General features: G+C 49.1%; 1 long non-coding RNA gene and 1 other non-coding gene across 5 annotated transcripts in view; both read left to right on the forward strand.

Moving 5' to 3' along the window:
* The window catches only part of LOC114484544 (uncharacterized), a 53,873-nt gene that overhangs the window by 4,793 nt on the left and 35,606 nt on the right, over positions 1-13,474 (forward strand). For 2 of the 4 annotated variants that reach the window (XR_003677596.2, XR_003677597.2), the window contains exons 3-5: positions 163-221; positions 2,437-2,483; positions 5,245-6,273. This is a non-coding gene — a long non-coding RNA (uncharacterized lncRNA). The remainder of the gene's footprint in view (positions 1-162; positions 222-2,436; positions 2,484-5,244; positions 6,274-13,474) is intronic. The other 2 variants (XR_008616191.1, XR_008616192.1) reach the window with 2 other exon arrangements.
* TRNAE-UUC (transfer RNA glutamic acid (anticodon UUC)) lies at positions 13,353-13,425 on the forward strand. Its single transcript has one exon. It is a non-coding gene; the product is annotated as a tRNA-Glu (tRNA).

Consider the following 13,474-nt stretch of genomic DNA (forward strand, 5'->3'; position numbering starts at 1 on the left):
TGCTGAGTGGCTTAAAACAATGCCATTTTTTATCTCGTGGTTCTGTAGGTCAGGAGTCAGGCCAGGCCTGGCTGATCCTCTGCTCAGGGTCTCACCAGGCAGAAAGCACCTCGAATACTTCTGGTGTTTCAGATCACTCTCTCTTCCTTTTCTGCTTTTCAGGGCTCGCGTGATTCCAGGGGACCCACCCGGCTAATCCAGGATAATCTCCCCATTTCAAGGTGAGCTGGTTAGTGACCTTATTTCCATCTGCAAAGTTCCCCTTGCCATCTGAGTTGATGACCGAGAGAGTAACATTGGTGATAGAGATCATGAGCGAGTGGTCAAATTCTGCCACAAACTCCATCCTCTCAGTGTGGTTGTCAAGATGAAGATTACCCTGCCTAGTTCCCGTCCCCCCTCTTTGAGAACCACGGTGTGAGGTTTTTGGTTTGTTTTTATTTTTGGCCGCGCCACACGGCATGCGGGATCTTAGTTCCCAGACCAGGGATTCATCCTGGGCCCCCTGCACTGGGAGTGAGGAGTCTTAACCACTGGACTGCCAGGGAAGTCACATTAGGTATTTAAATACGGAGGATTCCCTGCTACTGCATAGACAGAATGGGCGGTGGGCATGTTCCTCACAGCCACCCTCTCAAGAAGCTAGCATTGCCCCTGTTTTCCAGATGTGCAAACTGAGGTTCCCAGATGTCAGGTGACATATAAGTGGCAGAGCCAGGTGTGAACCTGTCCCTGTCTCAGCTTCACATAAGAGTTTGTCATCTCACCACTGGCCCAAGTCCAGAGGTCCTGTATCCCCTGGAAGTTCATCGAGTTCTCTTGAGAGGCTTCTACCATGCACCAGAGATTTACCTGTGATCCGATTTCTCTGGTTCAATTCAGGTCCTGGCATCTGGGTGTCTCTGGGAGTCCCCAGTGGATGACTTAGGTGTGTGTTTCATGGTGTCACCTGCTCCTTTCTTCTTCTTCTTCTTTTTTAAAAATAAATTTATTTTTTTGTTTTTACTTTTGGCTGTGCTGGGTCTTCGTTGCTGCACGCAGGCTTTCTCTAATTGCGGTGAGCGGGGGCTACTCTTCGTTGCGGTGCGCGGGCTTCTCATTGTAGTGGCCTCTCTTGTTGAGGAGCACGGGCTCTAGGCACGTGGGCTTCAGTAGTTGTGGCTCGTGGGCTCAGTAGTTGTGGCTCACGGGCTTAGTTGCTCCGAGGCACGTGGGATCTTCCCAGACCAGGGCTCGAACCTGTGTTCCCTGAATTGGCTGGCAGTTTCTTAACCACTGCGCCACCAGAGAAGCCCTGCTCGTTTCTTCTTGATGGAATGGCCAGGGTGCCACTATCACAGCCACTTCTGGGCGTCATCGCTTTTTCCGGACACCTCAGCTGACACTCAGGAGCCGTCAAATGGTCAAGACTTCATGGGGGTCCTTTTGAGAAATAGCAAAGAAAGTCCCCCTGCAGCTCTTCTCTCTCCTCCTTGAGACACTGGCCTACATTGTGAATCCTTCCTTCCCCAAAAGAAGACAAACACACACATCCCAGCCTCCCCTGCAGGTACCAGACCTGATGCCCACAATCAGATGCAGTGCACAGGACTCGCATGCCAATGTGGCATGTGAGTCCATGGCTGGAAGGAGAGTGATGCTGTGTTGCATCCAAGCTCTGGCCCTCCCAGAGTCAGCTGTTTGCCACAGAGGAGGGTTTGCTATTTGCAACAAAGTGGATTCTGTTATTTGCAGCAAAGTGAAGTCTGCTGTTTGCCACAAAGCAGCTTCTGGATTTGCAGTTAGGAGTCCTGCCTGGTACCAGCTCCTCTGCGGGACCGATTCTCCCGCCTCCAGCACACAGTGTTACCATCTACTGCAGAGCCAACCCCCTCCTTCTGCTTTGCCAACAAGAGCCCAATATTGTTCAGGCGACAGTGTGCCCAGCTCCGGGGGATGGACTGTGATCAGTCTCAGGCTGTCACAACCCCCCTCCCCCACCCAGTCCCTTTTTCAAGATATCCAGGGATATCTTGCCAGGGAAAAAGAGGTGCTTCTCAGGACTTTTTATTCCCTGATAATAAGAAATCCCCTCTTCTTGCTTAGCCTTTTCTTACCCTGAATAGGGTTGTGTAAAGATGAAATGCTTGGAACTGTAGCAGCCATCTTGTGGCCATGAGGCAACAAGGTTAAGGATTAAAAAAAAACAAACAGTGAGGATGGTGATGGTCCTTGAAGACATTATCTAGACATTAAACCACTCCCAGCAACTGTTTACCTCTAGCCTCCTTGTTATGTGAGAAAATGGAGCCCTTTGTGTTTAAGCAATGATTAGCTATTTATTCTTTATTTGAAATTCATAGCATTCCTAACTGATACAGGCACTCTAGCAGTGTGGCCTGTGCCCAGGGGTGATTGAGAGTTGGTGCTGAGATAACCCCTTTTGCTTTTTTTCAGGTTGAGTGACAGATTCCACTGTGAACTCAAAATCACGCTCTCCAAAGGTAAGGCCTCGTTTTCCTCAGGGGTCAGTTTTCTCCCAGGAGATGCCCTATCCCTCCCCCGCCTGACAAGTGGAAATGCCAGTACCGTGCCCCCCACCCTTGCCCTGCTGCAGACTCGTGGTGTCTCATCAAGCCTCCCCAGTCCCTGGTGAGGCAGGCATGATCACCCACCCTCTACAGACAGGGGACATCTGGGGTCTCATAGGCAGGATACGGGGATTGGCTCCAGTTCTGTATGGCACAACGCCTGGGGTCTCCCCACTCCAAGGAGAGTCTCTCTATTTGCATCAGAGCCAGGGGTGCAGGGGCTTCTGGGACAGTGGGTGACCAGACAGGGTGGGAGCTTCTGTGCAGCAAACTGGGTCCAGGTTGGGGAAGCCCACGACCTCCCAGCATAGCGGTCAGGTTTCTGCTGCAACATTGCTGTGTGGCAGCCCCAAGTCTCAGCAACTTCCAAAATAACCACCTACTTTTCTCACTGCTGGGTCAGTGGATCAGCTGGGCTATTTCTGCTTGGGGTTGTGGGTCCAGATCATTCTGAGACCAGCAGCTACCTGGGGGTGCTTTTTCCCAGGGGACAGCATGGGGGCAAGAGGCCAACTACACAGGTGCTTTGAAAGCCTCTGCCTCAGTCAGGTCTGCTCATGTTCCAGCGGCCCCACCAAATCACTCGGCCAAGCTCCGCATAGGGGGCAAGTGTGTGTACTCTGCCCTCTCTGTGGGGTGGCCCTGTGAGCTCACGTGGCTGTGAGCTCACGTGGCAAAGGGTATGGCTGTGTAGCCCTATTATGGGTCAGGGAGAGAAGAGTCAGGATCAGCAGTTCAGTCTACACACAGATCCCAAGGGCCCCTGGGTGTCCCCAAAGCCGTGGGTGCAGAGATCCCCACAGGGCAGGGCCTCAGCTGGGGCAGGAGGGCCAGGGTCCCTGCCTTGTGCCTGAGCTGAAGATTCCCCAGTCTGTTTCTCAGAGGAGGAAGTTGGAGCTCTGGGAGTCAGAGTGTCACCCGAGGTCGCAGGGCAACCTCCTGCCTCTGTCCACCTCACTGCCATCCTGAACCCAGGGGGCAGGGAGCAAGGGGTCAGGCTCACCTTCCCTGGGTTCAGCCCAGGGCGCCTATCTCCCTGGGGAGGACGAGCCCCTTTCTTTCATCCCCACGCTCAGCATATGCCCATTTTCCCCCGAGACACCGGGACATGGAGCCTGGAACCCGAGGATTCCGATTGCATTGCATGGGAGACCTCTCAGTGCTTGTTTACTTCTGGTGGCCCCTGAGCTGGCCTGGGGACATATTTTGTTTGCCTCGATCAGTATTTTGGTTATTTGAATGGAGCCAACACTAAACAATCAGAAAATTTCACAAAGAATTCAGATTTGATTTCCATTTCTTTTGAAAGAGCAGCAGATTTGACAACACTGAGCCCATTTAGCTGCAGGGCAGGTTGGCTGGTACTGTGTGGTGCCTCCCCCTATCCCCCACGGGTCATGTGCCCTTGCCCCAGTCCCCACCACTCCCTGCTGCCTCAAACCCAAAGAGGTTCCCTCATATTCCGCATTGGTCTTTGAGCTGCTGGTGCATGAGCTGTAACCTCTGGTTTAATCCACTCCCCAGAGGCCCAGAGAGGAGAGACACCTGCCCAGGGTACACAGCCCATCTCAGGCTTTTGTTTCTCTTTCTTGCTTCCTGAGTAAGAACTTCACCTGGATTCCAAAGAGCAATCCCTCTTGTGGGCTCCAAACAAGGATCCCAGACTCTGCCACCCACCCCAAGCAAAACTGTTCATGTCATGGTTGAAACTCAGAACACCTCTGGCATTGCTACCCTGAGAGCACAGCCACTTTGAGGGGAAAATCTAAACTGAGATGAGCTTTGGGATATGTTACAGGGACCCAGGTCCCTGAGTTACATAGGGAATCCCCCTAGATCTATAAAAATGAAATACTAACAGCTGATATTTATATAGCAATTACTGTGTGTCAGTCACTTCAATTACTGTGTGTCAGTATAGCAATTACTGTGTGTCAGTTAAAATTCACATTAAATCACTGAATCCTCACATAAACCTTGTAAGGGGGAAGGTACCATTTTTATCCCCATTTTACAGGTGAAGCTGCAGCACAGAGAGGTTAAGCAACATTCCTAAATTTGCACAGCTTATAAGTGGTAAAGTTGGGATTTGAACCCAGGTTCTCTGGTTTCAGGGCTTATAGTTCTTAACCACTGACATATCCTAGAGGAGATACCTACTGAGGTGGCCACTTTTCCTGTAATAACTCATTTCACCCTTGGACTTGCCCAACAAGGTAAGGTTAAGTTTGGCTGTGAGAGACAGAAAAATCCAAAAAAGAAGTTGGTTTCTACTTTATACAGATGTAACTTGGAGGTTGTATGGAGGCTCCAGGGTCAACTGAGACTCAGGCTTCTCCTCTGCTGTGTTGCCATCCTCATCATGTGTTGTCTTCTCATTGAACAGGATGACTGCTTGAGTTCCAGCCGTCACACCTTCAACCCAGTTTTTAGGAAGAAGAAAGGGACAAAATAGAACTAACCTCCTTCCTTTAAGGACACTTCTTGAAAGTTTCATAAGATATTCTACTTGCATCCCTTTGAGCAGCACTTAGTCACATGACCACACTTTGGCCTGGAAATAGTCTTTATTCTAGATGGTTATATGTTCAATGAAAAAATCAGTTCTATCATTAAATTTAAAAGGGAGAATGGATACTGGGAACATTCAGCATCATCACTGTGTTTTTTACAGATAAAGAAACTGAAGCTCAGAGAGGTGAATGACCTTCTGGCGGTCACACAGCCAGGAAGAGGTGGAGCCTGGATCTGCTGCCCCTGGGCCCTTTGGAGCAGGTGGGCTCCAAAGATATACTCTGCCGATTTCTTAAGGGGTGAGGAGGACTGTGGATATGTTCATAACCCCCTCTCCAGGCCCCAGGAACACCCAGTGCCCAGGTCCTGCCAGCCAGGCAACCTTGTGCCTGCAAGCCCTGGCAGCCTGTCCGGGCCCAGATCCATCACCCCGGCACCAACCATGCCCTGGGCCTGACTCCGTCCATCCCTCTAATGCCGCATCGACTGTGCTCGGGCACGTTCCTGAGGCGGCCTCAAGAGCGCTGAATAATTCAGTTCTGCGTAATGGGATAATGAATTTACTGACAACCCAGTGGGGTCTCGGTACTTACATTTCAAGAAATACTGACTCCCTAGGCCTGCTCTGCAGGCTGGAGACGTACACGTGCCAAGAAACTGTTGCCTTTACTTGCCTCGTGGGGTTCAGGCTTGACTGAATGGAGACCCTACTTTGGTCTCACTGACTGTTAAACTGCTTCGGCTAGTGGGGAGCCTGGGGGTAGGGCGACTGCCTAGTTGGAACTTTGGGGCGAGGTGGAAGTGAAATCACAGAAGATTGGACATGCAGAGCTGGAAAGGACCCCTTGGTGCTGCATACCCATTTTATGAACCGGGAAACTGAGGTTGTGGTAAGGACGGGCCTCTGCTCCTGCACACTGTGTTCTGTGGCTGGGAACGCCGGGGATGCCTCAGGACTCCGGGAAGGTGACCTGCTTGTTTTCCTTCTAACCCGCTGTTTTCCCCGTCCCCCAGCTGCTGAAGGGTTGCTGCTAATGACTCCCAGCTGCCCCTTCGCTGGAGATGAGCCCTCAGCCAAACGAGAGGCGTCCCCTGGAAGGCCGGCCCACCCTGCCTTCCTTTCCCGACCTGGGCAGACGATGGCTGATGACTGGCTGATGTGGTGCAAAAGGCCACCCCGAGCCTCAAGGTAGGACAAACTCTGTGATGCTATTAGGGGTCCAATATCCTTGGTGGGACTGCGGCTTGACCCCGGCTGAGACCGCGTTCTGGTTTAGCTTTTACCCCTTCCCTATCCTGCTTCCCTCACTCCCTTTCTCCTCAGGGCCTCCCCCCACCCCATAAATCATCTGAATGGGAATCCCTGACTCAGGCTCTACTTCTGGGGAACCCTCCTGAGACAGCTGCGTTTCCTGGTCTGAGCCCTCCTTTCCGAGGACTCCTCCCAGAGCACTAAGAAAGGCTCAGGGCCGGGAATCCTTGCCGCTGGCTCTGCTGTGCGATGGTGAGGAAATCACTTCTCCACCCTGAGCCTCAGTTTCCCCTTTTGTATGGCTGGGGTTGGGGGAGCCTCTCTCAGGTCCCTTCCAGCTCTGAAGGTCTGTGATATGACCTGAGGTGCCAGGAAGCCTTCTCCTTCCTTAACTAGCGCCACATGTGCATGGAGTCCTACCATCGGGGGCTTTTCTCTGAAGGTTTTTTCAAAATGCAAAAGCATCTGAGATGAGAATGAGTTTCACGTTAGGTGATCATGCTGTAGGGCAGACTCTCTCAAGGTGGGATCCTTGGGTCGCCTGAATCCATCACCTGAAGGGGACTGCCTGGTTGGAACTTTGGGGTGAGGTGGAAGTGGAATCACAGAAGCTTGGACATGCAGAGCTGGAAAGGACCCCTTGGTCCTGCATACCCATTTTACGAACCAGGAAACTGAGGTTGTGGCAGGGACGGGCCTCTACTCCTGCACACTGTGTTCTGTGGCTGAGAACGCCGGGGATGCCTCCGGGCTCTGGGGAGGAGACTTGCTTGTTTACCTTCTAACTCGCTGGTTTCCCTGTCCCCCAGCTGCTGGAGGGTTGCTGCTAATGACTCCCAGCTGCCTCTTTGCTGGAGGTGAGCCCTCAGCCAAACGAGAGGCGTCCCCCGGAAGGCCGGCCCACCCTGCCTTCCCTGACTTGGGCAGACTGCAGCCAATGACCGGCTGATGTGGTGCAAGAAGGCCACTATTGGGGACTACCCTTGAGTCCTACCATCGGGGGCTTTTCTCCAAAGGCTTTTTCAAAATGCAAAAGCATCTGAGATGAGAATGAGTTTCACGTTAGGTGATCATGCTGCAGGGCAGACTCTCTTAAGGTGGGATCCTTGGATCGCCTGACTCTATCACCTGAAGGGGTGCTTATTATTAATATTTCCCTTCCCTTCTTCGTATTTCTTTGAATATGGTATGTGATGTCTGGAGCTGCAGCAGCTATCTTTCAATCATGAGGAAACAACATGAGATGTAAACAATAAGCTAAGGAGAGTGAAGCAGAAATATAAAAAGAAACTGATTTTCAATGGCATTTCTGAATCATTGCACAAAACCTGAAAACTACCTCTAGAATCTCAGTATGTGAAATAATTGTCTTTATTGCTCAAGCAAGTCCTGGTTGAATTTTCTGTTATTTGCAGCCCAAAGCATTCCAAACAAATCAACAGTCTTTATCTCAATGAGTCATAATAACAGTCTTTTTAAAAATTTATTTATTTATTATTTTTGGCTGCATTGTGTCTTCATTGCTGTGCACGGGCTTTCTCTAGTTGTGGCGCATGGGGGCTACTTTTCATTGCGGTGCATGGGCTTCTCATTGCGGTGGCTTCTCTTGCTGCAGAGCACGGGCTCTAGGCATGCGGGCTTCAGTAGTTGGGGCATGCGGGCTCTAGAGCACAGACTCAGTAGTTGTGGCGCACAGGCTTAGTTGCTCCGCGGCATGTGGGATCTTCCCAGACCAGGGCTTGAACCCGTGTCCCCAGCATTGGCAGGTGGATTCTTAAGCACTGCGCTACCAGGGAAGTCCATAATAACCGTCTTTTAAAGTAGGGATTATTATTATTGGCTCAGAGAGGTTAAATGACATAGCTAAGGTCACACAGCTGACAAAGAGCAGCATCCTTTTGGGCTGGAGCTTTCAGGTTGGGAGGAATTTTGATTATTGATGAAAATTTAATTCCTGTCTCTGTTGTGTGTGTCCTATTGTAGTCTGACCACTGGGAATAATCTCCTTCCTTCTCCATTCTTGTCTTTGGTCGTTCTTTCCCTATCCATCCCACCCTAGGTCTCAGCTTAGAGACTCGGCAAAGGTCCCTTGTGAGGTGGGGAGAAGGAGGTGGCAGGCAGCCACTGTCCATTCCTTCATGGAGTTTTCCAAACGAGTGTGGCCAGATGCTGGTACCAAGGACGAGTGGAAGGCTGAGCCCATTTTGGAGTGATTCTGGCCTCTAAGCAGCCCTAGACTCCTGTGTGGGGGTTACAGTGAAAGAGAGGGAGAACGCAGACAGAAATGGGCAGACAGAGGGGTGGAAGGAGAGGGAGAGAGAGGCAGGAGTCGAGGAGGAGGAGGGCGAGAGGAAGGGAGAAGAGAAGGAGGACAGGTTTTAGAGATAAACATTGAGACAAACGTGACAGCGAATCTCAAGTCAGACACAAGCTAGTCCATCACCCTGCCCCCGACCCCGTGTCGCAGCTGCAGCTTCTTCGCTGTGTAATGGAGTAGGCTGGGGCACCTGCCTCGCAGGGAGGTCGGCAGGGACGGATGGCTCAGCACGGACCTGGAGCAGGCGCTCCGCCACTGGGTGCTTCTGCCCCACCCAGACTGGTCTGACCGTTTGGTTGCTGCTCTGAAGGTGGAGGGAAGATGATGTGACCTCAGGTGAACCTTTGTCTCCCCTCTTCTGGAGAGCAGTAGCCTCTTGGAGAGAGGGGAGCAGCGTTTGTGTGTATGTGTATGTGTGTCCCAGACTAGGTGCTTTCAAGTTATCAGAAGGCTGGGTATTTTGTTGTTTTGTGTATGTGTGTGTTTGTTTTTGCGGTACGCGGTCCTCTCACCGCTGTGGCCTCTCCCATTGCGGAGCACAGGCTCCGGACGCGCAGGCTCAGCGGCCATGGCTCACGGGCCCAGCCGCTCCGCGGCATGTGGGATCTTCCCGGACTGGGGCACGAACCCGCGTCCCCTGCATCGGCAGGCGGACCCCCAACCACTGCGCCACCAGGGAAGCCCCCAAGGCTGGGTATTTTGCTTCACGGGAAAGTGGCCTCCTGGACTAACAGCAATACCAGAAACGCATTTGTCTCCTGACCAAGAGGGTGGGGTAGGGGAAGATTTTTAAAGAGCCGTCAGAAGGAAGGGAATTGGGGAGCCACAGCTGGGGTTAGCTGGGGGGAGAGTCACTGCTTCAGACCCCGAGACTGAGCTCCCAAACCTCGGGGGCTGATGTGTGTGTGGGGAGCCCTCTCTGAGGGGCCTCCCATCTGCCCCAGATTAGTGAGGAAGGCAGGGACAGAAATGGCCCCAGACTAAGGGCGAAAAGAAGGATCTCTGAGTGGCGGGGTGGAGGGGGGATGAATTGGGAGATTGGGATTGACATGTATACACTAACATGTATGAGATAACTAGTAAGAACCTGCTGTAAAAAAAATAAATAAAATAAAACTCAAAAACCAAAGTATTCATTAAAAAAAAAAAAAAGAAGTATCTCTGTTAGGAAAACAAAGCACCTGTGGGTGGTGGGCAGCAAGGAGCCCAGGGATCGCCTTTGACTTGGGTGCTCTCTGAGCAGAGTCTGACCTCCAGGGCCTGGCGGGGAGCCTCAGCTGAACGAGTGAGCCGTGGGCTCCGCCACACCTGGAGGCTGTGAGCGGGGTGAGGGAGCAGTACTCCAGCATCAGCTGGGGGCTCAGGGCTGGGGCAGGAGGGCTGGCTCCTCTCCCTGGCTCACGCCCTGCTCACCTGGCTAACTCTTCATGCCTGTCAGGGAGGCAGACAGTGCTGCCTCCCCCAGGCCCGATGTGCCCCTGACTGAGCCCGTGCAGTGGCTTAAAAATGTGACTGAATCCTTAGACACTCTCATCAGGAGGTGGGGTCTGTGTCCCCTCTCCCTGAACTGGGGCGAGCCTCCTTGAACAGAATGTGATGGAAGCGATGTTCTCTGACTTCTGAGGCTGGTTAGAAAAGGCCAACTAGCATCTCCGAGGTTCTCTTGGGACCTTGCTCTGGGAGCTGTCAGCTTCCCTGTAAGAAGTCCATCTCTGCGGAGGCCGCCTGTGCACGGATCACAAAGAGTGAGAGGGATGCCTGAGGGGCCCCAACTCATCCATCCCCAGCTGTTTGAGTCTCCTCTGCCCCAGATATCAGACGTGCATAAGGAAGCCTTTGAGATGACCCTAGTCTCAGCCACCAAATGCCTGCAATGCATGACAGACCCAGAGTGAGAGCTGCCTGCAGTCCAGGCGACCTCCGGATTCATGAGTGGAAGACAAGATCATATACGAGTTTCCTAGGGCTGCCTAGGTAACAAATGGCCACAAACTGGGCAAAACAACAAAAATTTATTCTCTCAGAGTTCTGGAGGCTAGGGTCCAAAATCGAGGTATTGGCTTGTTCCTTGTGAGGGCTCTGAGGGAGAATCTGTTCCCTGCCTTTCTCCTAGCTTCTGGTGGTTGTAGGCAGTGCTTGGCTTTCCTTGGCCTGTAGGTGCATCACTCTGGCCTCTGCCTCCATCTTCACGTTGTGTTCTTGCTGTGTCTCTGTGTGTCCAAATCTCCCTCTTCTTATAAAGGACACCGTCACATTTGATTAGGGGCACCTGTACTCTGTATTATCTCATCTTGACTAATTACATCTGCAATGACCCTATTTCTCAAAGAAGATGACATTCTGAAGTACTGAGGGTTAAGACTTTAACATACCTTTTGGGGGGAGGTAATTCAACCCATGACGTATAGTTATCATTTTAAGCCACTATTTTGAAGTGATTCGTTATGTAGCAGTAGTTACTCAGAACATGAGAATTAAAGGATGGCTAGGGAAGCAACTAAAACATCAGTGGAAATGTAATTTACCAGAACATCCTTCTAGGAGGCTACTGTATGTGGTTGGGATAATTGATTTTCTAAGTAGCTTGGGGTCGGGTCTGGATCCTCCCAACAAAAGATGGATGTTCCAGCAACAACATGTGCTTGAATAATAACAGACAGCTTCCCTAAAGCCTTCTAATGTGGGAAAAGAGCTTGAGTTTTGCTTTGTATTCCTCCCCCTTAAATAAATGTTGAATATTTACTTAAAGAGAGTCAATGTGATTATTAGAGTGTTCCTGGCCTCCATATATCTCAGCATGGCCTTGTTTACTAACACCTACCCTGTCAGAGCATTGATTAACCGTGGGCTACAGTTACCTGGTTAAGTGTCTGGTTTCTGCATAGACTGGAAGCAACCCTAAGAGCAGGGACAGGCTATGTCTTGTTCTCTCCTGAATCCCCAGCACAGTTCTTGGCCCATAGTAGGTGCTTAATAGTTAGTCTCTGAAAGCATGGATGTTGGAAAAGGAACAAAGGGACTTAAAATCTATATGATGATGAAAGGTATACAAATATATCAGCTGCAGAACATCTAAGGATGCTAGAAAAAATATTTTTGAAATTTGAAATTCTTTTCTGTTAATGGAAGAGCCTATAAGCAAATAAGGGAATGATGAGAGGCCAGGAACAAATTGGAAACATCAGTCCAGGGAAGTAAAGACCACTGGACACCCTGAGGACTTCTACCTTGTTGGGCAGCCTACAACTTCCACACCTTGAGCTTCTGTGGCACAATAAAGACAAGGAAGAAGCAAGGGATGATAAACATGACCAGGAAGATTTGAAAAAGAACCAGACAGAGGTTCTAGGAATTCAAATATATCACATACGAAATTTAAAACTCAATGGAACAGTTAAATAGAATAGACACTGCTGGAGAGGGAATTAGTAAACAGGAAGATGGATTTGAAAAATTATACATAATGCAGTACAGAAAGAAAAATGAAACTATGAAGAAGAGGTTGAGACATGGAGAGTGGAATGAAAAGCTCTAATATATGTCTAATTAGATTTTGGAAAGTGATTATAGGAATAATGGGAGAGAGGTATTATTCAAAGAGATAGCAGCTGAGAATTTTCTATGATTATTAAAAAATATGAATCTTCAGATTCAGGAATTCCAGTGAATCCCAAAAAGGGTAAATAAAAAGAAGTCTATACACAGATACGTCATAATCAAATTGAAGAATATCAAAGACAAGTAGAAAAAAAAAAAAAGACAAGTAGAAGATCTTAAAAATACCCAACAGGAAAAAACTTTGTTGTTCACAACTTCTCTAATTAGAAGAAATTAGACTAATGTTCATTAGTTTAATAGTATGAATAGTAACAATGAAAAACAGAATAATGATGACTTTAAAGGGCTTTTAAAATTCACACCAACTAGGGACTGTATACCCCAGTCCCTAATAAGACTGAAATAATTTCTTAAAAGATAATTTATCTTTTAAGGATAAATGTAGATCCTAAGTATGTACTAAAGAAAATTGAAAACATATATTCATATAAAAACTTGTACACAAATGTTTATTGCAGCATTATTTATAACAGTGAAAAAGTGGAAACAACCTAAATATCCACCAACTTATGAATGGATAAACAAAATGTGGTATATCCATACAGTAGAGTGTTACTTGCCATAAAAAGGGATGAAGTTCTGATCCATGCAACAACATGGATGAACCTTGAAAACATTATGCTAAGCAAAAGAAGTCAGACACAAAAGTTCACAAATTGTATGATTTCATTTATATAAAATGTCCAGAATAGGCAAATCGATAGAGACAGAAGGTAGATTCGTGAATGCCAGAGGCTGGAGGGGAATGTGGAGTGACAGCTAATGGGCATGGGGTTTCTTTTTGGGTGATGATAAGTTCTGAAATTAGATAGTGGTTATGTTTGTTAAATCTTATAAGTACACTAAAACCACTGAATTGTACACTTTCAAAGGGTGAATTTTATAGTATGTGAATCATATCTCAATAAAAATGCAAAAAATAAGAATAAGGGTAGAAATAAGGACGTTTTTACTTACAGGCATACCTTGGAGATGTTGCAGGTTCGGTTCCAGGCCACTACAATAAAGCGAATATTGCAAGAAAGCAAGTCACAGAAAGTTTTTTGTTTCCCAGTGCATATAAAAGTTATGTTTTGGGAATTCCCTGGTGGTCCAGTGGTTAGGACTCGGCACTTTCACTGCTGAGGGCCCAGGTTCAATCCCTGGTTGGGGAACTAAGATCCCACAAGCTGCGTGTCGTGGCCAAAAAAAAAAAAAAAAAAA

This window comes from Physeter macrocephalus, chromosome 20 (assembly GCF_002837175.3).
Source record: "Physeter macrocephalus isolate SW-GA chromosome 20, ASM283717v5, whole genome shotgun sequence".
NCBI lineage: Eukaryota > Metazoa > Chordata > Mammalia > Artiodactyla > Physeteridae > Physeter > Physeter macrocephalus.